Raw genomic sequence first — 24,608 nt, 5'->3', positions numbered from 1 at the left:
TTTGAAATGAGGCTGATGCCAAAATCAGACAACTAAGATCTGTGCTACTGGAACTGTTCTTTCTTATTTAAGTGAAAGGCTACCACCTGGTGGAATGAACGGGTTTTTACAGTGATCCTTAGGGGCTGTATTTCCCAGTTTTGTTTTTGCAGTGGCAGAACTGCACGGAAAGAGTACTGGGACTAGTGCACCACACACAGGTATGTCTGCCAGTAGACTGGTGGCTGTGAAATGCTGAATTGAAAATGTTGACTCAGAAATACGCAAATTCTTCATCCGTAGGAGAAAGATCTCAGAGTTGACGTTGAGAATGGGATTTCACAACATCAGCATAATGCAGCTGAGGGAGGGAACTAGTGTGTGGAGTAGCTGATGAGGTACCTAACTAGGTAGGCTGTAAAAGTTGTCAAATCCAGGTAAATGGGCTGGAAAGAGAAGCCTCCCTTCACACAGAAGACACAGAGTTTTCCTCTGGGTTTGTGTGGGACTGGGGGCAGAGGAGTTGTCTACAGCAATGCAATAGGTAAAACGTTCAAGGAGAACAACTAGATACAGATCCCATGCTGTCATCGTTTCAAGCCAGGACATGAATCCAGACAAACCAACTTTCTAGTGTACTGTGCTGTAGCGTACCGCAAAGTGATTAATGACAAATGTTTTTCTACTGTATAAAACCCACAAATGTATAGCTTAGACTTCACGTGACAGATTCTGTGTCTGATCAATATATATTTAAGTATTTAGCACAAAGTGAAAGCATTTCAAGAGGAAAATCTGACCTGCACCATCCTGTTATACATTAGATGTTAAGTTAAGGCCAAAGCAAGCAAGGGGAGGTACAAACCCCAGGCTGCTAATTTCCAGCTGAGTATTTTACTTCTAGGACTACCAAGAGTGGGCAGTTGGAGGGAGAGACCTCATCACCTAATCCTGGCAATAAGTTTGTTGGGAGGTGGGCTTCCAGACAAAGTGGTAAAAATAAAGGTGTCAAAATGTCCTGCTGTGGCTCTGAGCATGACAGGGCCTGGGTAATTGCCAGCTCAGTGCTGGGACAGGCTTGCTTTCTTCTCAATGGGAACGAACGTGGCATGGGCTTTGTGACTGGTATCCAGGAACATATGGAAGCTACTTCTGAGGGCGTATGAAGCAGTTGTGGAATACTGCGGCACCACTGTCTGTGGGACTGGCACCGTGCATTGCTGCAGCCAACAGGTTGTTCAGCAAAGCCAAACCAGCGCATTCTGACACTGCGTGCTCCATGTACCTGGGAAACGTGGACAGGCCTGTGGCCATCTCCCACAGCTGCACCACTGCCCTATTAGCCAGTTATTCTGGGATTTTTGTGTAACTCTGAAATTGCAAATCTGGAAAAAAATTATCATTAGCAAAGTGAATATTTACAAGAACAAAACATGTCGAGAACTGCTTCAGCAAATATGAGTATGTCTTTTAAGAAAATACACCTACAATTTAAAATAAAGTTCAGCAAAAATACTGCTTTTTATTTTTGTGAAAAACATTATTTGATTGAACTCCCTAAGTATTATCCTGTCAGGAAAAAAATGTAAAATAATGATGAAAAAATGAACAGAAGCTGATAGAGGTACTGGGAAACATCAATAGAAAGCCTTTTGATTAACTCAGAATTTCTTCGGAGCTTGGCAATGATTGTATTTGTGACGTGGAATAAAACTTTGAGCAGACTTCAGTAACGAGGGGTTCCTTTCGCAGTCAGCTTCCAGTAGTACCAGGCGGTGAACCCCTGCGTTTATCATGAGGCGGTGTGGGGCCGTACCTGCGGCGAGGGCGGGCGCTGCCGGTGACCCCAGCACGGGGCCGGGCAGCGGCCGGGAATGCGGCGGGGCGGGGCCGGGCCGTGCGGAGCTGGGGCTGTTCGGTGCGGTGCCGGGCGATGCCGGTGCGGGTCCGTGCGGAGCTGGGGCTGTTCGGTCCGGTGCCGCGGCCGCGGGCAGCAGCACACACCTCCCGTGCCGCTAGGGCCGGGCTGATGCCGGCTGGCCGCCGGGATGAAGCTGGGGGGACGCAGAAACGGGCCTGCCGCCAGCACAGGAAGGAGCTTCCGGACAGGGGTGGTCCTGGGCTCCGCGGCAGGCGGCCTGCTGCGGCCGGGGTGCGCAGCAGCAGGGGCAGATCCGCTATGTGGTCCCGGCCCGTGTCCCGCAACAAGCGCCCGGCAGACGGCAGCGCCCCCCCATGCGCTTTGCCGATGCTCACGGGTTCGCATGAGTTTCGTCTCCATTTAAAGGTACAGTGCCCTTTCCCCGCCCCCCCCCCGCTTGTCCTGCGGGGTGGGGGCTCTGTTAGTAAGGGGCTTCCTTTGCTGGGGGGTGGATCTTTTAGTACACTAATTAGGCTAGTTCTCATAGTTCCTGTGATTTTCTGCTTAGCTCATTAACCATTTGGTTCTCCTTGAGCTTATCTTGTTGTGTCCCAGCCTGACCCATTTATGGTGTCTGTTCCTTCTCCCGAGGCCATGCTTTGTTAACTGTTTGTAAGGATTTAACTGACATCCTCTGGTTTTCAAACTCACTCTTCTTTTTCACTATAGATATTTACATTTCCCCCCTCTCTTTCTCTTTTTTAAAGTAAATAATCCTTGCATCAATGTTACTGTGGGCAAAACAGCTTTACTTTACTTTCTGATACAGGCCAGGGTCAGAGAAGTGACCCTTTTAGCCAGGGCACAGAGAGCGGTGTTCGCAGAGTCTCAATGCCACGTAGTCATCCAGAAACCACACAGGCCAGCAGGGAGAAAGGAGTCTCCTGGCCCACCTGGGAATAATCTGGAGCTGGGGATAAAACTCGGGCTGCCAGGGCCCCAAAGATAAGACTCTAGAAGGGACAAGGAACGTCAAGAGAAGCCTCCCTAAGTTCAGACTCCTTAACAAAAGCCACTGTACTCTGCTCCAGAGAAAAAAAGAAGAAAAAAGAAAGATTAAAAGATTTTTTTTTAAAAAAGAGTAGTCTGATAACCAGAACCCTGTAGAAGTCAGGTCTTCACCAGCAGAGGAGGGAGACAGGACATTTAGTACAGAATTACCAAGGGAATTTATTCTCTCATGTTAGCTGTGTGCACAGTGGTCCCTCAGCCTAATGCATAGAGGAAAGCAGAGTTTATATATGTTACAATACAGTTGTATAGACCAGTCAAATTACATTAAGAAGCAGGCAAGTCAGTTATTATTGCTTGCATAATCAATATGTGCTTATCCCATGTAGGATCAGCACATGCTTGTCTCATGCAGGTGGTGTAGAGGTATGGTCAGTGCTGTGTTCACCTTCATTGTTCTGAACGCATGTCCCGTGCAGATGGAGGTTTTATAGTGGATTCTGGTTGGTTGCTGTTCTGGCCATGGTTATACGCCTGGTATCTTAAGTCAAATCTCCTATTATTTTATTGTCAGTATGTGGTGTTCTCATCTGGTAGGAGCTGGCTCGAGTTGGACCTCCAGGTCACGTTGACCCTGAGGTAAACTAACTTCACAGTCCCAGGTAGTGTCCATACTTCTAAGCAAGTCACATCACGGTTAGCACCTTGCCTTTCACAGACCCCACCAAAGATCACAGTCTTTCCAGCCTGCCAGCTCACCTCTCAAGTGCTGTCTGCTAAGGTGTCCAAGGAATGGACCTGGAGGGAAGCAACACAGGGCAAGCCTGGCCTATAGAAGGAACTGCTAAGCATGCTCAAACACTCCTCAGGACCGGTAGACCTGTCACTGGTGACCAGGCCAGCACTTGCTCCCAGGATTCTCATTTCCAGCCTAACTGGACTTTGGAGGAGCTAGCTTTGGAGATGGTCCAGGCAGGATTCGCAAAGACCTTGTCTCAGACCTATAACATGCTGAGCATGAGGAACATTTCAATTTCAATTTCAAATTCAAGTGATTTCAATTGTTACCAGACTCTCTGAACTCAAACGCGAACAACAGGCATGTGTAGTATTGCTGAGAGCCATCATGTAGAACAGCAAGCTTAGCCCCAGCCTCCAGTCTCCTGTGCGAGTTTGGATTGCCTGGCACACCATCCAATAAGTGAGGGAAGACTACTGGTCCATCAGGCTGACCCTCTGCTTGTATCTGTGGGCATGACCACCCAGAATAGCTGCAGGAGAGCACTAGACAAGGATACAAAGGCCAGACTGTGCTGAAGTTTCTCCGAAGCACTCCTGGTAGGGTTTCACATAGTATCCCACAGTGTGCTCCAACACCAGAGCTGGTGAGCAGTCATTTGGCTCAGAGCCCATTGTTGGGTAATGTGATGATGCAGACACAATGCATCCGAGGTAGGTAGAATGGGCCAAAGTGGAGAGGAGAAGGCCAGGGCCTCCTGCAACACAGAGTTTCTGTCAAGGCAGAAGTGACTGCCTGCTGGCCTATCAGACTAGGGACCATCTGTTTAGTTTGCATTAATTGTGGAAAAATGGTTTTGGACTTCTCACCTTTCTCTTCTGCTCCTGAGCTTAAACACTCCCCTGTGAGACAGCTATTTTCCCTCCAGCATGAGATGTTTCATGAATTCATGTGTCATTCTTGAAGAAAGACCATTACAATTAGCTTAGAGCATGCCATTATTAGCACGAATGCTGCTAAAGCAAGCCTTACAGCTAGCCATGCGCACAACAAACAGCTGTTCTGCTTACTGCTGGGTGAGGTCTGAAAACCAAACCCACTCCTTAGCCCAGAACCCAGCCTACTGCCTGCCTGAAGAGGCCTCCGACTGTTCCTTAAGGAGAATTTATCTTGCTCTGGAACTCCTGCTTGGACTCTCAAGACCATTGCTAAGCTGTTCCACTACAGAGTTAAACAGATCAAAGCTGCCATGTCAGCTTGGTGCTTGACCTCACCATGAGGTTTCTAAGCTTCCACATTTGTCTCAAGAAGAGTCCTGTATTTATCTGACATTGCAGACTTTTCCTGAAGGTGATTTTTTTTTCTCTGAGCCTGAGAATACGTAGTCAAGGATGCAAACTGTTGTGGTTACGGACAGAAATCTTTCAACCACATTCATGTTCATCTTGTTCACTGTGAAACCAGAAAGCACCTTGGTGCAAGCAAGCCACGTTAGCTACTGTAGGAGAGCTATCCTTTTCCTCACCTGCATTTTGTGCACAGACAAGCTGTCTGCTAGGTCCTCCTGTCCAAGCAGACACAAAATCAACTGTAAGGATGCAACAACTGTACCATACATTTTGCATGCACAAATCCTATAAGTATGTACGTATAGATAAATATATATTTGGGTGCCCTGGCCAATCTTGCTGCAAAGCACAACAAGTTCAAAATTTTTACTGCCTTTTCTATGGTTGTTTACTGTTCACTTGATTATACTTGTCAGAACTGTTACTGCTTTTATGCAGGAAGTAAGCTGCAGTGCATGGTTGTGTGTCAGCAACATTAGAGTTCCTTTCTTTGCTTTATTAAGGTGCAAAGTGAAGCTTAAACAGAATATTTTTATTAATAGACCAATGGCATTTTCATTTATTTCATATTTCATTCATATCAAAATAAAGGAAACATAAAAGTTGAAGACGATATTAAAGACAACATTACAGCCATGCCTGCTGTCCTCTCTGCCCGGCACTTTGGAACCTACTGAACAGATGTAGGCAAGATCTAACTATGTTTGGTTCTCAAAAGCATGACTTTCATTGACAGACCTTGCAGAAGTAGTTCTGTGACATTTCCCATGAAATCCCTACTGTATTTCTAGGATGACATCTCCTTGCTCTGGATTGCACAAGGATTGAATTATTGTTTCAGTAATGCTAATGGGATCTGAGAAGGGTTCCAATCAATGCCTCTATTTTGTCAAAGTAACTTGGCCTTGTGTCATTGGAAAAGACCTTGAGCTGGCCTTTCCTGAATGATGCTATGCCTTTAAAATGCTCCCAAGAACCTTTTTGCACTGATCCAGTGGTCACTAGGTAGGAGAGAAAGCCTTTAGATGAGCCAGCAGGAGAATGTCAACATAAGAACAGGCAATTTGTAAGTATGTTCCATGAGAGATCACTTGTGCTTTTTCTAACAGCAAATGCAAAGCAGGATGTGCAGGGCAAGGGTGCATCTAACACAGCAACACAACAAAGCAGCTTGCAGCTCTTCCTGGTAACTGAATGCACTCTGTCACTGAAAGGAGACTCCAGCGTTTCTGGTACAGAGGTGTGCACCACAGCTCACTTGAATAAAATGCCTCACTCGCTAATGCTCAGGCTGAGCTGCATTTCACCCTGGGTTTGCTGGAGAACTCAGCATTGCTTTCCTTGTGCACAACTCACATGATTATTTTTTTTTTTTTCAAAAGGAGGTGTCTCCCCTAACTTTATGGCTCTGGATGTGGAATCTTGCTACCCTCTACTGCCTTTTTTGTGCTGTTGCAAGAGACCATGTTATTAACACCAGCTGAAGGTGCTTTAGATCAAGTGGCAGAGGCACATAACTTTGAATGGATTTCTAGTCCTAGATCCCTTGGTTTTTAAAGTGCTTCATCTAGGTTTGTCCACATCTTCCTGTATGCATTTGTACACCAGTTAGTTAGCTAGCACACAAGGCCAAATTCTTACAGAATGATGTTGTTCTATGGTTCTGACTGGCTGATCAAAACAAGCCACATGTTAATCAAGAAAAAGCTGCTAAAAGATTGGGGGTTTTGTTGCTGTGGTGGCACTTATGCAAGACCACCAACTTAGTCTTAAGTCACCATAGATAGTCCAAATGAAATTAATCAGGATTACATTTATCTACAGCAACTTCATTCACTGAAGGAAAACTGGCTGTTGTGCTTTTATGTTCTGAAGTTATTTCTGTTTCATCAGTTGCAACTGCAATTTCCCGTTGTGTACAACCTACAGAGATGTTCTAGGAAAGGAATTGCACTTACAGACAAAAATGCATTTATTGTACCAGAATTTACATCTAATAATAGCTTTAAGGAAAATAAAGCAATAACTTTAAAAACCTAGTGATAAGGATATTAGCACTGAGTTTTTCAGGGAGCAGTAAGAGCAAGGGAAGAAGGCCATTTCTTCCCACAGGATAAGATACGTAAGACCACAAGACAGGCAGAAGCATCCTCCTCACTGATAAGGTCACAGTACCCAGGCACAGCTGGTAACAGTGAGAGATTCTGTCAACTGATCATAGGATAAATAGAGAGTGACAAGTCAAGTCCATGTTCCACCCATGAACCAAATCAACAAGCCAGAAACAATAAAGGTGAAGACTAAGCACTACCTACAACATAGGTTAGACAGGGAATATGTGCCCAGGTTTGAGCTTAAATACAGCTCCAGGGGCAATGGACAGTGAGAGACTGCATTGTTGGAGGGTTCAGGTGAGGTTGTTCAGAGCAATTAAGGCTTCCTGGTGCACGCAGGGCCCTGACTGTCTTGCTTGAAAGAGTACAATATCAACAGATGAGAGAGGAAATCATAGACTCATAGAAAAAAAGATGTCTTTTAAAACTAACTTAATTGTCCACAGTGTAGCATCACACTGCATCAGGAGGTTAATGCTGACTTTAAACAGAGCTTCAAGAAAACCTTCTGCAGCACAGAGAAGTTCAGCATGGTAGTATTTAATGATTAAGCATAGTAATATAGAATTAATGAGTATCCCTGCAATGCTAGTAGGTAGTTTCAAAATCCTTCCTCTGTTGAGTTCAATTGATTGAAGGAAACAAACCTACCCTGAACTATGCAGTAACCTTAAACAAAGAGGGCTGGTACTTTTCCAAGCTTTGTTTATTCCATGGAACTTCTAAAATTTTTATACACAATGCTTTTATACCTCTCCTAGTAAATGGGACTTATGTGGAGCATCAGCTGGAGGTCGGCAGAGGCTGGTACCCCTGCCTGCAGGCTTCGCTGCGCTATGGGAGGCTGCTGTGTTGGCCAGCGATACCGCTTCTGCTACCGGCCGGCACTGCTGGAGCACAGGGATGCCAAGGGGCGTCTCTGGCCTCAGCGCACGGATATGGAAAAGGCACTCCTAAACTGCCTGCTCTATGTGATTTTACACCCACAATGAACTAGAATTCCAGGGTCTCTCGAAAGAACTAAAGAAATGTTAGACCCTCCACATAGTATCTCTAGCCTCTGAACTCCTGTATACAGACTTCAATGCGAGGAGACTTTTATTACTCTTTCTCAAACACCTCCACTGGCTTGCTATTCTCTTGAGAGCCAGGTCAAAAGTATACTTCCTTCTCCAAGTCCTTCTGCGATTCTTTTTCCTATCTTTTTCACGGTTCTTTGTCCTCTCTGTTCATGTAATACATACAAACTGGGGGAGAGGCTGGAGAGCAGCCCCGCAGAGGGAAATCTGGGGGTTTGGGTTGATGGCCAGTTGAATATGAGTCAACACTGTGCCCTTGTAGCCGAAAGGGCCAGTCCTGACCCGGGTGCATTGAGCACAGTACAGCTAGCCAGCTGAGGGGAGTGGTTGTCCCACTCTGCCCTGGTGCAGCTGCACCTCGAGTTCCATGTGCAGCTGTGGGAGCCTAGATATCAGAAGGACATCAGACTATTAGAGTGTATAGAGAGGAGGGCAAACAAGATGTGGAAGGTATCCAGAGCAAGAGGTCACTTGGTCTGTTCACCTTAGAGAAGGCTGAGGGGTAAGCTCATCACAACCTACAGTTTCCTCAAGGGATGTAGTAGAAGAGGAGGTGCTGCTCTCTCTTTGGTGAGCAGTGATAGGACATGAGGAAAACAGAATCACAGAATCATTTAGGTTGGAATAAACCTTTAAGATCATCAAGTCCAACTGTAAAACCAATACTACCCAGTCCACCACTAAACTGTGTCTGTAAGCACATCTACATGTCTTTTAAATACCTCCAGGGATTCAACCACCTCCCTGGGCAGTCTGTTCCAGTGGTTGACAACCCTTTCTGTGAAGAAATAGCCCATCTAAACCTCTGCAGTGCAGCTTGAGGCCATTCCCTCTCATCCTATGACTTGTTACTTGAGAAAAGAGACTGAGCCCTGCCTCACTACAGCCTCCTTTCAGGTGTTGCAGAGAGCTATCAGCTCCCCCCGAGCCCCCTCCTCTCTAGGCTGAACACCCCCAGCTTCCCCAGCTGCCCTGCAATAGCCTTGTGCCCCAGCCCCCTTCCCCAGCCCCCTCCCCAGCTCTGGACACGCTCCAGCCCCTCAGTGTCCCCCCTGCCCTAGGGGGCCCAAACTGAACACAGGATTTGAGGTGTACAGTCCCACCAGTGCAGAGTGCAGGGGGACGGTCACTGCCCCGGTCCTGCTGGCCACACCATCTCTGACACAAGCCAGGATGCTGTTGGCCTTGGCCACCTGGGCACACTGGAGGCTCATGTCCAGCCGGCCGTTAACCAGACCCCCCAGCCCTTTCCTCTGGGCAGTTCCCAGCCCCCTGCCCCAGCCTGTGGGGCTGTGTGGGGCTGGTGTGCCCCACGGGCAGGGCCTGGCACTGAGCCCTGTTGAACCTTGTACAACTGGCCTGGGCCCATCATCCAGCCTGCCCAGACCCCCTGCAGAGCCCTCTTCCCCCCATCATCCAGCCTGCTCAGACCCCCTGCAGAGCCCCTGCCCCCCCGGCACGGCAGTGCTCCCCGCAGCTGGGTGTCATCTGCCAGTGGACTGAGGGGGCCCTCAATCCCCTCACCCCGATGGTTGCTAAAGACATCAAACAGCACCGAACCCAGCCCGGAGCCCTGGGGACACCCGTGTGCCCGGTGCCAGCGGGAGGTGACTCGATCCACCGGTGCTCCCTGGGCCTGGCCACCCAGCCAGCTCCTCACCCAGCGCAGAGCCCCCTGGCCCGGCCAGGAGCAGCTGGGGTCTCTGGGAGATGCTGTGGGAGATGGTGCCAAAGGCTTTGCTGAGGTCCAGGTAGACACCACCCGCGGCCTGTCCCCCATCCACTGAGCGGGTCACCTTGTCCTAGAAGATCAGGTTCACCAAGCAGGACCTGCTTTCCACAGAAGCGGGACCTGCCTTCCACAGCCCCGAGCTGGCTGGGCCCAATCCCCAGCTGTCCTGCACATGCCGTGTGATGGCACTTGGGAAGAGCTGCTCCATAACCTTCCCTGGCACCGAGGTTGGGCTGGCAGCCTGCGGTGCCCCACGTCCTCTTTCCAGCCCTTCTTGTAGAGGGGCATCACACTGGCAGACCCCTGCTCAGCTGGGACCCCCGTCAGCCAGGGCTGCTGAGCCGTGATGGAGAGCGGCTCGGTGAGTGCTTCTGCCAGCCCCCTGTGTGCTGGGGGGGTCTCACCCATGGGGTCCCACCTGGTCCCGCAGCCTGGTGTGTGTCTGAGTGGTGCAGCAGGTCACCCACCAGTTCCCCTTGGACTGTGGGAGCCGCATTCTGCTCCCTGTCCCTATCCTCCAGCCCAGGGGCCGGGTGCCACGGGAACAACTGGGCTTACTATTAACAACTGAGGCGAAGGTGGCATTAAGCACCTCAGCCTTCTCCTCACCCTTTGTCACTGTATTCCCCCTCTTCCCCCCTGCCCCCCATCAAATAAAGGATGGAGACTCTCCTTAGCCCTCCTTTTGTTGCTAAGGTATTTATAAAAATATTTTTTATTCTTTTTTAATTCCATTTAAATGGAATGATGCTGCATCAGGGGAAGTTCACACTGGACATTAGGAAAAGGTTCTTTGCTGTCTCAGCAGCAGGTAAAGTGGTCACAGCACCCAGCCTGCCAGAGGTCACCAATGCCTGCCAGCATCTGGTCAACACTTTAAGTCCTACAGTTTGGTTTTAGGTAGTCCTGCGAGCAGCAGGGAGTTGGACTTGATCCTTATGGGTCCTTTCCAACTCAATATATTCTATAATTCTGTGATTCAGGAAGGTAAGCAAGAGAGCTGAGATGACTATAATAGATCATTCCCCAACGTGACAAACAGAAGCAGTTGTTCATCGCTGCTGTTACCTTCAAGGTGCTTACTCATGTTCTGCAGGAATGCTGCCTAATATGTAGGAGTTTTATTCTTTTCATGTTAGACTGTGGTTAAACCTGGGTGATTTTCCACCCACACCCCCCCAGTGTTCAGCAGATTTACTGAACAATGGAATTTCAACAATTTCTGGAGGCATTTTCAAGTTTAGCTTTAGTTTCCTGCGTAGTTTCTGAAGGATTTTCTTTCTTTTTCCAGATTTATTTTTGGTGGGAAGAGAACAGTTTCAGTCACAAACTACAGGAATAGTGAAAACCCATCCCTATTACGGGATACTCAGTATTAAAGGCTTCACACTCTGGGGACTGGCATATATCCACTTTAAATGTACATCTACTGGGTTGCTGCAAAAAGGGGTGGTCTGGCCTGTCCTTCCCCAGCCTGCATATACTCTGCCATCCCATACATCTTCCAGCTGTAGCATTTATACAGCTCCATAAAGTCTCCCACACATACTCCAAAATTTTACATATAATTTTTGTGAAATTAATTTTCAGCCCCATCAGTTCCTTGATTCAGGTCACTGCACAAATCTTTGCTGCCAGCACAGGGAAGGTGATGAGGACATACAGCTCAGTGTAGAGAAAAGAGAGAGTACCGTTGCCTATCTCAGTACAGGCTTGTCAACTCCAACCTTTTGTAGGGTTGAAATGTCTGTGGGACCACAGCCTTAGAAGCAGTTCCCATTTTGCACTGTGGTGATTTTAAACTGGTTTTTTTTTTACAAATACATTGTCACCACCAGGTTCCTGAGCATACCAGTTTGTACATGGGAGATAGAATGAGTAAAGGGAGACATTCATGTTTCCTGCTGAGATTATTTCCATGTCTTACATGTAATTAAGTATTCCCTGGGGAAGAAACTGGCACCCAGGCTACAGACTGGGACCCAGGAACTGCCAGGCTGTAGACTTGTTCTGTTCATGAAACACTTCTTCTGCCAGCAACTTTATGTATCTAGCCATTCATTTCCTCCTCTGAAGAGCTCCCGAAATAAGTTAAATGGAGTTTTTCACACCAAACAAAACTGTTTTAACACTTCCCACATTCTTTTTATCTCAGAAAGAAATAACTTTATTCCAATCCAAATTAAATTTGTAGTTCTCCTTTTCTACTCATTTTTCAGCTGAGAGCTAAACTGAAACTGCAGTCATTGATGTAACACCTTACTGTAAGCTTGAGTAGGCTCAGAGACTCTACACTTTGACACAGGGTGGTGCAAGCTGCCTAGTTTGGGAGCCAGAGAGAAACAGTCCTTTGGTACCTCACATCTTCTTACAGAACCTCAGCTGCACCCCCTTTCAGCTTCTTGGGAGTGTTCAACCTTCACCACTCTGTGTTTCAACTCCAGTAACTTACTGTCCTTGGGTTTTCTACTGGGTTTCCAAGAACAAGTTGTATGTTATGGGATCTTTTTAGTGGGGCAATTTTGCTTAAATCCCAGGGCACTTAGGAAATGTGATTCCCCTTCCCATCTATGTAACTGTTGGTCCATTTTTTCTGCTTGAGCATGAGTATGCAGCAAAAACCCAGAGCTTTTTGAAATCTTAAGCAGCTTTCTGGAGTAATTTTTCAGATGAGCAACAGTCACCTGAATCTAGCATAGATCTGCTTGAAGTATGGAATATTTCCAAACACTTTTATTGAAGCACCAAAACACTGGGATAATTGCAGTTTATTTGAGCCCCTCTTCCTTCCAAGTCAAACAGACAATACTGAAAAAAGTGGAGTCGTACTTTCTCTATGCTATTCCCACAACAGTTTGCAGTTCTTGTTGTTCACAAATCCAGCAGAAATTAAAAAATCTCATGCTTAGTCAAGAACCAGAGTCACAGCAGAGCTCCAAAGCAAGTGAGTGAAGCCTGGAACATGGATCAGCAGATAGAAAAGGCTAGTCTCAGGTGCTGAGTAGAATACAGAGAAGATTGCAAGAGATACATACAATACCTTTGTAAGAGATATACCTATACAGTCATACTTTCTAGGGAGTTCATAGGACTTCAGTAACAATATGCACAAGATGAATATACATCTCTCTCACTTATGGCTGCACATTTCTGTTCCTGAGCCATGGCTGTAGGGCTCATTAATTTTTTTTCCCCCCTTTGGCAGCTTCAGAAACCCTGTGTGTCTCATGTCTCAGCAAGCTTCAAATTAATTTACTAGGTCTGGGCATTCAGGTAAAAAGCTAGCAGCCAGTATTGAATTTACTCAGCTGGATTGCAGGTCTACACAGAATTCACTAAATATACCCAAAGTGCCCAATCCCAGCGTGGAACCAGGCTTATTGTAAAACCAGTCATGGACTCCCAGACAGCTAATTCTCCTTTTAAATGCTCCCCAAATCCTGTTCCACAGCGTAAATGACTGGTTTTCCTTCTGGGTGTTAGCACTATGAACACTAGCACTCAGCAATGTATGTGGTGAGTGTGTCAAAACACTTGGATTGTACAGGCAGACTGCTAGCAAATGGATAGACAAACAGACATGTAGATTGTAGCTCTAGTGAACTGGCACAGGTTTAGCTATTTCTTCACCTTTAAAGCTGTCGTGAGAATTTGCCACCGGCCTGTGCCAATTGATGAGAGAGGTCAGAATGCAAAGTATGGAATTACAAGGGTAAACAGTAATTCATGTGCTTGAGGTGTCCCAGCCAAATTGGGGCAACCCAAATGTGTTTTCACACATCATTCTTGCACCCTTCAAATGTTTAGGTACTACACAATTTGACTAATCACTAACACCCACACTACTGATTCCTGATCACAGTAAAACTCTGCAAAGCAACTATATTTTTGCAGGATTCTTGCTGCAGCCTTACTGTAGTTACTTATCTGTGGTGCCAGATGATGCTGGGAGGGCTTCAAAGACGTGGGCTAAGATGCTGGCATTATCTCAGTTGTCCAGGGATATTGTTTATCCTTCATGGACAAAGCAAGCTTCCAAAACCCAATGTCCTTATTTCCAGGACCAGGCTGTCCTTTAGTTTATTTTACTTTAGCAGGAACAGTACTAAGTCTTCAGTAAAATTTCACTTGTGTAATTTACACTGTTTTGTAAAATACAACACAGCATGTAATGTGAACTATTCTATATATTAACAAAGTTAATACACTGTCATACTATAAAGCCTGGTTGATATAATAGTTAAGGAAAGAAAATTTCAAAACAGCTGATACACATACTTAATAACAACAGTCATTAAAAATACAGGTGGGTGCATATTCAGCTAGTGTAGATTGGGGGTTTTCCCCCTTTCTGGCTTACATGTATTTCCATTAAAGCTTAGGAAACAATGCTGGTTTACATATATTTCCATTAAAGCTCAGGAAACATGCTGTAAGCAGAAGTGAGTGATGACAGAGAAGGAACAAAGCAGAGAACAGGCCTGCTCTCTGGGCAGAAACACTGTAAACTTATTTCAAGGGAGAATGGAACCCAGAAGAAGCCTCCTTGCTTGTAGAAACTCATTATTTGTGATAAAGATTAAAAAATAAACAAAACAAAAAAAAAAAGCATGACTATGCTAATGGGTACCAAAAGCCAGTGTAGAGACTGTGAAGCTGCAGGATCTGGTCTTTCATGCTCTGTCTTGGTCTGCCCCTCAGTCCTTTTGCAGTTCTGAGCTTCCCTAAATTCTCTTCAGTTATGTCTCATCAATTTTCTGTATTCTTTTGCTCTTTCTATGTTGGGCTTTCTTAGGGAGAAGATGCTTTTGCACTTCACTGAAAACATCAACAAACAAAACAAGACCATAATATATGGTATCCAGAAGGGTATTACAAGGTTTTAATTTACTGATCTATATCATTGTTCTTCAGAAATCCAGGAAGGAAAATGTGCTATTTTAGACTTGAAGTGATAAATCTGCTCTTGAAAAAAACCTTCTTGAAGATTTTATCCACTGAAAATAGTTCTGCTTCAAAACTGCTTGTCAAACATGTCCTCTCATGTATAAATAGTACCCTTCTTACTGTTTCCTTTGCCTGCTATTGTATTTGCTGTTCCCAGCTCCTCCCCTTCTCCTTCGTATCCTTGTCTTTCCTTGCCTGTCTTTTATTGCTGCTCTGTATCTTGCTTTCTCTACCTCTGTCTCCCACCTCTCTCACTCTTACCCTACTTTTTGTCTCTTTATCCTTTGAAACTCTATTCCCCTTGTGTTAGCCTCACCCCTCCCTTTTATCCTCCTCAGCTATTCTCTCATGGGTGGTTTTCTTCTCTTTGGTTTGTGTGGTCTGCCCTGCACATTCCAACTCTTTTCAAGAGCTAACATGTTTCACACAGTGAGGAGATTATTTCTGAAATGGATTATGCTTTGCTATTCTGACCATTGTTTTAATAACTGCACCTTCTTCTTTCACCTTAAATACTATGAGTCTGTTTGTGTGTCTGGATATTTGAAACTCACTATCACGTGGAATTCTGTGTCTATACAATTAACATCTGTCTACACAAGGTGAAGCACATGATTGTCTATTATCAGCGGTCTCCAAATCATGTACCCCTACTAGCAAAAAACTTCAGCATACCCCCCCATATATGTATATTTACTTATTTATAAATTACATAAACGTACTGCTATTGAAGTTTTAATATTTCCTTGTGCACCCCAATAGATTGTGTTGCACAACCCTTGGGGTACCTGTGCCCCACCTTGGAAACCACCCGTCTGTATCTTGTGGCCACACTATTGCATAAGGTATACTGGTTTTATCACATTTAAGGTTGCCCTGAGAATCTGATCCAACCGTGGTAGTTTGGAAGAAAGAGCTTTTCTTTTCCTGTTTGTCATGTCTGGGCTGTGACGTTTACACTTTGAGAGGGGTGAGTTTTTATGGTATGATGTGATAATCTGCTTGGTAGAAGAAGGTTTCAGAAACTGGAGAAGTTTTTGAAGATACCAATAAATGCATGCATTGCAAAGTGCTGCAGCATTGCAGAAAGACCGTTCAAACACTGCCTGAAAATTAATCCCTAGCGAAGGACCGGCTGTCCTCTTGCCTTCCACCAGGTGAGATTTCCAGCAGGGTTTGGGGGTTGCATGCGCGTCCCTGGAGAGCAGGAACTTTTCCCGAATGTCCCTATTCAGAGCAGCAGCTCGCTCGCGCTTGGCTTTCATTCTACGAGGAGGAGGAGGAGGAGGAGGAGGAGGTTTTGCGGGGAATATTCCATTGCCATAAAGGGGAGGAAGTGTTTCTGCAGCTATTGAACAAAGCAGCTAGTTAACCCTTTCCCGACCCCGGTGCAATGGTACAGTCCCCCCCCCCCCCCCACTCCTTTGTAGGGCCCAGATGCTCCTCGTAGTACTAAAATGAGGAAGAGAGGGAAACATGCCTGAACATTTACTGCCGACCTGAGTGAGGACCAGATTCTGAGAGGAACTGAGTGCCTGCCATTTCTCCTGAAGTTAATTTATGTTAGAATCAAGCCCGGGGAGGGGGATGGGAGGGAAAGGGGCGGGGGGGAGCTGGAAGGAAAGAGGTCTGTTGTAATTGGTGTCTAACCCCCCCCCGCAAAGAGGATTAAGAACGAAACTATGCTCTCTGTGAAGAGGTAGGTATTCGTATATCTGCATATATACAGAGCTTCTGGAAGAGCTGTGCTGAGCGGGAGCTAGCCCTAGCTTGAGGAGCGCTGGCGTGCGGCGCTGCTGTAGATAGTACTTCTCTTAAGCAGGAGTGCGTACCGTAACCGTACAGCGGGGCGTCTGAGGTGCTTTTGTGCGTGTGCCGGTGTTTTACACTGCGGGAGTCGTGGTCTTTACATCGTGTGTAACGCGAAGCTCGTACTTCAAGCCAAAGCAGGTCGCTGCAGCAGCAGAAGCGCGAAGTTGCGCCGCGGTCTCAGGGCACCGCCTGTGCCGGCGGGGCGCCGGCCCCTCATACGTGCTCCATCCAGCCCCGCTGGGCGCAGCGTGGGGCACCCCGCTCGCTGCCGGGGGCCGGGGCCGCGCCTCCTCCGGGCGCTGCTCCGCGCTGGGCCCCGCAGCCCGGGCGGGGGCTCCTGCTCCGGCCCCGCGGGGAGGCGGCAGTGACCCGGCGCGGTGCCTCCCACCCTTTGTGCGCCGCGGGCCGAAGCTCCCTTCTGGGCGGGCGGCGGGGCTGGGGGTGGCTGCCGCCGGGCACGGAGCAGTCCGCAGCCCAGCGGCGCGGGCGGGCGTGTCCGTGTAACGCCCACCCGGGTGTCGCAGGGCACTGGGGGCCGCGCTGCTGCCACTGTCCCGGCCGCGCCGGGGCACGCAGCCCGCCGTCCGCTCGGGCACCCAGCGGGGACCCAGGCCGGGGGGGGGGGGGTCGCTCGGGAACGGCCCACGGAGCCCCCGGGCTGGGGGGGGCGAGCTGAGCAGCAAGGGCACGAACGGCGGCCGGGACCCGGGGGCGCCCACGGGAGCGGTGAGGGGGGGCTTCACCCCCCGCTGCCCCCCAGAGGAGAGGCCCGCGGCCCAGGGGGCGGTGGCGCGGGCGGGACGAGGGGAGGACGGTAGCCGCCGCAGGAGTGCCCGGAGTGCCTGACGCCCGAGTGCGGCCCCCCCCCGCCCCGTTTGCTGCCGTGTGGCGCTGCGCGGGGCTGGGCCCGCAGAGGGAAGCAGGTCGGGGGGGCTGGAGAGGGAGGAGGAGGGGCACGGTGTGGAGGGGAGGGAGGGGCGAAGGAAAGCGAGCGAGGCGGCCGGAGTGCGGGGCACGGCCGAAGCCGGGCGGCGGTAGGGGAGGGGGTTCCGGTGGCAGCGGGCCCAGGCGGCGGCAGGGGGGCAGCCCGGGCCCGGCAGGAGTGGCCCGGCCCTCGGCATGGCGCAGCGCTGAGCCCGGCCCGGCGGTGGCTGCCCGAGCGATGCGGGGACGCGGAGCGGAGGCGGCTGGCAGCCCTGACGGAAGGTACCGCGGCGCGGGGGGGGGGGCACCCGGGACAGGCGAGACTGCTTCGGAAGGAGCCGAAGCGCCTCCGGTCGCGGGCTTTCTCTGCTGCCCCGGTGCCCGCTTTGTGGGCTGCGTTGCGGGCCCCCGGGCGCCCGGGATGCTCCGCCGGGCGCTGCCCGAGGTGCGGCCGGGAGCAGGCGCGTTCCGTGCGGGCGGGCTCGGCGCGGACCCCGCCGGCCCGGGCGCTTCGGGGCCCGGCGGGGGTTGGGGGCTGCCGGCGCGGGCCCCGTCCCCGCGCACCCCCGCCGGGAAGGCTGCGCGGCCTGCTCTGTGGGCAGGGTGGCTGAACGCCCGTGTGGAGGCAGGTGGCTGCCGAGCGCTTGTAGCAGAGAAAAGCCGTGTTAACCTATTTTTCAGGGAGATGATGCGAGTTACTACTACTCATGCTAAAAAAAATCTGTGGCTGTGGGAGGGGCTGCTGCGGTGGGTGATGCTAAATTTGCTTTTTACGGTTCCACTGAGATTATTTCACTTACTCTGAAGTTTCTTTCACTGTTGCCGTGCTCGTTTGGTTGGGGGAAATAGTGAATATCATCTGCCTCCCCTACTAGCCTCAGAAATAAGAGGGTGGAGATGAGGAAGTGACAGTTCCGAGGGGCATCCTTCACTTGCAGCGATGCCCAGCCATGCGGGCTGGTGAGGAGGGAGAGTGAGAGGGCAGGTGGAAAAAACAGAGTCGGTGGAAAGAGTAGCTGCCGCTACGGGTGTGTGACAGCGACAGCTCTGCAGCCTCAGCCGGGACGAACGGGATGCTCCCATCTCCCTTGCTGTGGAGGGTCTCATCAGAAACATGGAAGCTGGACGTGGGGGCACCTCTCGTTCAGTCACGGGTGACCCACCTGCCCCAAGGCACTTATACAAGATTTAGTGACTGTTTTTAGGTCTTTCTCCATTCCCAGCTTGAAATAATCCGAGTGCTGAGGTTCCTTTGGGAGCAGGAAAGGAAGAGATAATCCACAATCTGGTCATCCTATTTCTTTGATGTTACCCGAACTGTGTGCTGGGAAAAAATGGTACCTGTTTTCGTCTAGAAGTTTGTTCCCTAAATTCAACACCTTGCACCACTTCAGTTTAATTTGCTAGTGTTTTGGCAAGCCTTAGATAACTGCATGTAACTGCATCCTGTCCTTTACTGCCTTTTGCATATGTGTCCTCTTAGCCAAATTACACATGTGCAGTTTTTAATTCCTTGGCATGTGTTTCTGTGTCTCTCTAGCCACTAAATGTTTTTTTCTTGTCTTCTGAGTTTTCTCTTATTTTACTTCCTTGTGCTCATACAGAGGTGCACAGAATTATTTGTATAGCTGTGTGTTTTGATACTTGGAAATACCATTACTTTGGGGCATTGGAGCTTGTATGAAGCAGGCTTGTATCCTCCCTAATCACCAAAACCCTGAAGAAAGGTGTATTTTCTTGCTTTGTTCTGAGGTTTGCAGCTCTTCTAAGCTGTTATCTATGGCAAGAACAGCTTGGGTTATAGAGACTGTTTTTGGAGGGAGCTGGGGGAGAGTCTCCTCTCCTTTCTTTTGCTCAAGGCTGCCACTGTTTTTGCATTCTGTATTTGACTTGAAGGCTGACCAGTGACAGTGTAAATGCTTTCTGGGGGAAAGGCAGCTGGTGGCTCCAAGCAGACAGCTGCTCATTCTCCAGAATGCTCCCATAGGCTGCCAGCAGATGTGTCTGACAAGAGAGCTGATCCCTCCATCCATTGAGAATTGTCATCTTTATGCCTGTACAAATTCACTGTGTATGTTCTTCTTTGTGCCCAGGTGCAGATGTCCTCCCATTCTCCCCTTTGATGCTGCATGTGCTGTATGCAGAGAGTAATGTAAGAGATCACTGTAGTTTCTCACCCCTTACCGCGTGCGGATAGAGTTACTTTGTGGTCAGCTCTCCTTCCCTGGATACATGCACTCACTGTTATGAGGTTTATGTATGCTTTTCCTCTGGCTTCAGGAATGCTTCTGTCTGTAGGTCTTCTGCCCCTAAAACCTGCTTTACCTTGTTATCCATGCATTATCCCTCAGCAGCCCCTGTGCAGAAAGTTTTCCTGAAGTCCCTACAGATGAGTGCGAAGTACTTTTCGAGCACATTTAAGGCTGCAAAGTTTATTTTTGTTTCGCATTTCTGTGGCCATATTGTGTATGATTACTGCACACACAAACAATAGGAGATGGAAGAGGCGGAAGCCGGTATGCATGGTCAAGGTACATCTTTATAATGTGGTTTAGCCACCAAAAAGGATGGCAGTATCACCCAAAACCTGTGCTGTTGTGAAAAAGTGTTTTATAAGAATATTCCAGATTGGCTGTTCTTGGTCATAAACATATAATGAATTTTTTTAAAAGAAATCTAAAAGACGTTTCTATGAAGAGAAAAGTTGATTAAAGCTTTAGGAGGAAACTGATGAGCCTGCTGTAATTTTGTCATTATTTTCTCTTATGTTTTTTCTTAAACCTGCTTTAATACTATATTGCTATTGTTATTTACTGTTTTAAAAAGGGATTATTTGTATTTTGTTGGGAAGTTTTGTATCATCTTACAGCAGTATAGTTAACGTAATTTTCCCAGCTACTGACCCCACAAATTCAGCAGTTTCCAGCTCTGTGCAACCTTATCGTTTAGCTTCTGCCCACGAAGTCTTGGGCTGGACACCCCTCTTCTCTCCATATTTGCTCTCTTTGGCAACCATGCAGTGTCATGGACTTCAGAGGGTGCGCACAAGCATAATATACATGGATTTTTGTAGATAATTCTGTAGATGTTGTACAGCAGAAAACTAGCTGTCTGTCTTGTATGGTGCCAGCTGTGTGACATGAACAAATCCCAAAATGGTTAAAAATGACATAATTACTTATCAGCCATGGTACTCTGACATGCAAGCAGCAAATCTGCTGAGTAAGAAAATGCCATTTCACGTTGTCACTCTTCTCGCATTTGATTTATGTGAGGAGTTTTAAAATTAACAAAGAGAACTATACTAGTACTTCCTTCTCAGAAGTATGTGTTTTACTTTCAAGAAATATTCCTCTGCCACCAGGAATAGTATTTTATTTTAAGTGTACTATTAATACATGTGGTGTTAAAAAAAGTGTGTACCTTATGGCGGTAGTGGCACAATATTTTATATGGAAGATGCTGTCTTGCCTCTTAAAAGGTCAGCATGATGCTTCTATTGTGGAAGTGCCACTTGAAAATTGTTCTTGAGGCCACTTCTGTGAAAAGCAGCAGCTTTGGAAGTCAAGCTCTTCTAGTCACTGGTTTCCATTTACCATGCCTCCAGAGGCCCTTGTGTGTCCTGTGGCTAAAGGCTTGCTTGTCACAAAAATTTTTGTTCAGACATTTTACATGCACACACCCCCCTTCCCATATACATGCATACATGCCCATGCCCATCTATATACAAAACAACAGTTAAAGAGGAGGAAAAAAGTGCTATCCTGGGAGTGGAGAAGATGCTAGATACTATGAAAACACAGCCTATCCAGTCTGAAAACTGTAGCTTTACATAAGAAGGCTGGATCCTTAAGGTCTCGGTTCACTTTAGGATGGAAATTCTTGCCAGCCCAGACCTGTATGTTGAAACATACATGACTTCATTTTCAGACAGACTTTTTTTTTCCTTTTTTTTTTAACTCCCCAAGCTTGCCAAGTAAATGATTCCTCTGCTGATTCTACAGTTTCCAAGTGCAGTTTTTTTCTCTGTACCATGTCTCTGGAAAATATCCAATGTGTCTACATTATGTAATTAAATCCTAGAAGCTAGAGACTGAGGACTACTGACTGTAACTTTTCTTTTTTAGCCTACTGATGTTCCTCCAAGTTGCGGTAAAGCTTTCAGAGCTACTGAAATGACCGAGTCTCTCTCCCACTCACATGATAGGAATCTGTTTGGCCCAGCTGATCACTTCAGAGGCAGCGTGTAGGATACAGATGCCTGCATGGAGACCTTTAGCATCAGGTTTACCACAGGTTCTCTCAGAACCTGAGGATGTCTACAAATGGAAGGGGGGTTCCTTGGTAGAAATCTCTTCTCTTCCTGACTATCCTTTAAGAAGAGAGTGGGATGTCACAAGAGGGATATTCTTGCAGAGGTTTCTGGGCAGGTTTTGATAATTTTAGTTTGGAAATTTGAATTGGACTGTTTATAAAACTGTTTGAATTCCCAAATGTTAAGTTTCACTCACAGCCAGGATCTGTTTGATTCCAGTAAGCAGAATCTGAAATGCTCTCTGCGCCAGGAGGGTGTTTGAAATTAACCCATCTTGGTTTTGAGCCAGGAAGAAGCTGCTGGGAGCACAGCTGGATTGGGATGCTTGCCTGCAGTTGTCTCCCAGATGGTCCCACCTTTCCTTTCTAATGTCAGTAGGCTTTGAGCTGGTGCTAGCAGAGATGGGAATGCAAATACATACGTACTGGCATTTTCACTTTTTGGTGAGTTTGCTGATCCCGTTTGGAGCATGTGTTGTTCATAAAGGGGTCACCATATCAGCAGTTATTGCTGCCCTCCAGGAATTGAGTAGGAATTGCCTCCACGAATGGAGTAGTTCTGTTGAGGAATGCTCATTTGATTACTGGTGCAGAAAGCATCTTTGTGGCTTCACTGGTAGCTAAGCATGTTAGAAATCAGTGAAGGTCCGGTACAATATGATTTGAGAAAGAATTGTGCTGACTTGAGTGTAAATCAGTGGTCTGTTAAAATCTGGCAAGATAGGCAGAGGCTTGACAGAGGGAGTTTTCTGTAGTTTGCATGTGTCTTGGTATTGTGTTCTGCTGGGGCACGTATGTGGAGTCAGATGCTGAAGAGTAATTACTTTTTGTTTGGAGCCTTGCTGTAGCACCATTTTGCTCAGGGCCCCGGGCTGACCATCAGAAAGACATCTGGTGAAGTAATATAATGGGAATGATGCATGACTTGTGCTCCTTGTTTCAGTCAAATGTCCTCCTAGTGCTGACTGGAAGAATTGTGTTGACAATTGCATGTTTCTCATGGATAATTTTACCCGTCTTAAATTAGAAGTGGCTATGGATGTTCTCAGAGAGCTGCAGATTCCTGCAACTAAGGAAATCAATTTAATGACTAGATCCCTGTTACCTGAAGTGAATGGCTTAAAAAATTGTTTCCTAAATAGATTCTTTTGATTCTGTTTAATGAATTACCCCTGAAAGAGTGTGTGTGGTGACAGGGTATAAAGAAAAGAAATCAGTCTTTGGAAACAGAGCAAAAATAAAAATGTTCATTTCTTTAAAAGCGGTTAAGCTAAAGCAAGTTTACTCTCTTCAGTAACATAACATCTACCAGACAACTGTAATCGAAAGGATCGGAATAGGCTTGTTGAATTGTTGTACCTGTCTTGCTTCTCTTGACTGATCGTCTGTACCAGCCCACTATGTGTCTAACAGCATTGGAGAGTTGTGTGGCCAGAAGTCAGAGTCAGAAGGAGGAACTTGTCCTAAAACCTCAGAAAGTTCTTTTAAAATCAGGTTTTAGATGGTTCTTTTGAAAAAGGCTTGGCTCCCCGCCCCGCCCCGCCCCCCCCCCCCCCGCCCTAAATCAGAGCAGATCAGCCCAGTGTTTTCTATTGTATTTTCTCTTGTGCCTCTAAACTTCTGGTGTTGAAACTGGACGATCCCCAACTGTATGGCACTAGTGCACATGGGCTGTTTGTGTTTGACTGTGTGAACATCTCTGCTGTGGCGCTGATGAACTGGGAGCTCAGTGAAGTGCAACAGAAGTGATTAGGAGACTATGGAATTTCTGACATGTTACTAAAAAGAGCTAGGTTAATGATGACTGAAAAAAGATTGCTCTGGAGTATCTATAGTACTGGGAGACTATTGACAGGATCCTAGGCACTGTGGCTAAAGTGAAAAAGGGCTGGCTCAAACTGCCCAAAGTAGATATTTCAGGGTCAGTGTCTTCATGTTTTCTTCCAGCAAGGGTCTAAGTAGATTGTAGGAAGTCATGGAAGCCCTATAGTTTATGTAATTTAAAAGTATAACTCAGAAAGCTTAAAGGAATATACAGAGAAAACCCCTGCAGCGGACTGGGGGCTGTAGGCCAGATGTTGTCTAAATAAGGACGTCCACCCCCCTCTTTTAGTTTCTGTTACTGCAGTCCCACCAGCGGCGGAGGGGGCCAGCCAGCCTTCGGTGTTGCAGCCCCAAGCGGCTGGGGTCGGAGGAAGGGAAGGGGTATGCTGTACTCACTCTACTGGAAGTGTAATCCTTTGGGTCTGAGTTGGAGGTGGCTGTAACGGGAGTGGTGAGCCTCAGCATCCACACTGAAATATAAACAAGCCTTTGAGATGCAGAGGGATCAGGATGAACTCTGAGATTTATGTTACTGCTTTCATCTCTGGCATGAAAAATAACACAAACGCACATTAGAAAGAGATGTTGTAAGCCTGAAACACCTTTCTCCTGTAACCTGCTTGCCCTTCCCTTATGCTCTCAAGAATTTTTCTGTTCTGCTGAAGCATTAGTGGCACTTAATGTTCCTGTTTCCTGAGGTTGGAAGCAAGGAACTGGAAATGCAGGATGGAGGAGGAGGGAAGGACCTAAGAATGGAACTGGCTGCTCTGCAGGCTCTGCCAGTGGCAAGTTCAAAAGTTTGGTGGGGCTCTCACCTGCTTTCACTGCACATGAGCTCCCTGTGATACTTCACTGAACTCAGCCAATTGTTCCACCCAGTCATTCCCTTTCGGGTCATCTCCTTCTTCCTGGCAGCTGTGATC

The 24,608-nt window shown here is 47.5% G+C and overlaps 1 protein-coding gene across 4 annotated transcripts in view; it reads left to right on the top strand.

Moving 5' to 3' along the window:
* The first annotated feature begins 1,950 nt into the window (after nt 1-1,950).
* LOC101916413 (ephrin type-B receptor 5) overlaps nt 1,951-24,608 on the top strand; it is a 94,104-nt gene continuing 71,446 nt past the window's right edge. For 2 of the 4 annotated variants that reach the window (XM_055808066.1, XM_055808062.1), the window contains exon 1: nt 17,618-17,829. The gene's annotated coding sequence lies outside the window, so the exon portion shown is untranslated. Of the gene's footprint in view, nt 2,267-16,408; nt 16,511-17,617; nt 17,830-24,608 lie in introns of those variants that run through there. The other 2 variants (XM_055808064.1, XM_055808063.1) reach the window with 2 other exon arrangements.

Source organism: Falco peregrinus, chromosome 6, assembly GCF_023634155.1.
Source record: "Falco peregrinus isolate bFalPer1 chromosome 6, bFalPer1.pri, whole genome shotgun sequence".
In the NCBI taxonomy this organism is placed as follows: Eukaryota; Metazoa; Chordata; class Aves; order Falconiformes; family Falconidae; genus Falco; species Falco peregrinus.
The sequence above is the reverse complement of the archived record's forward strand: the minus strand, read 5'-3'. Positions and strand labels throughout refer to the sequence as shown.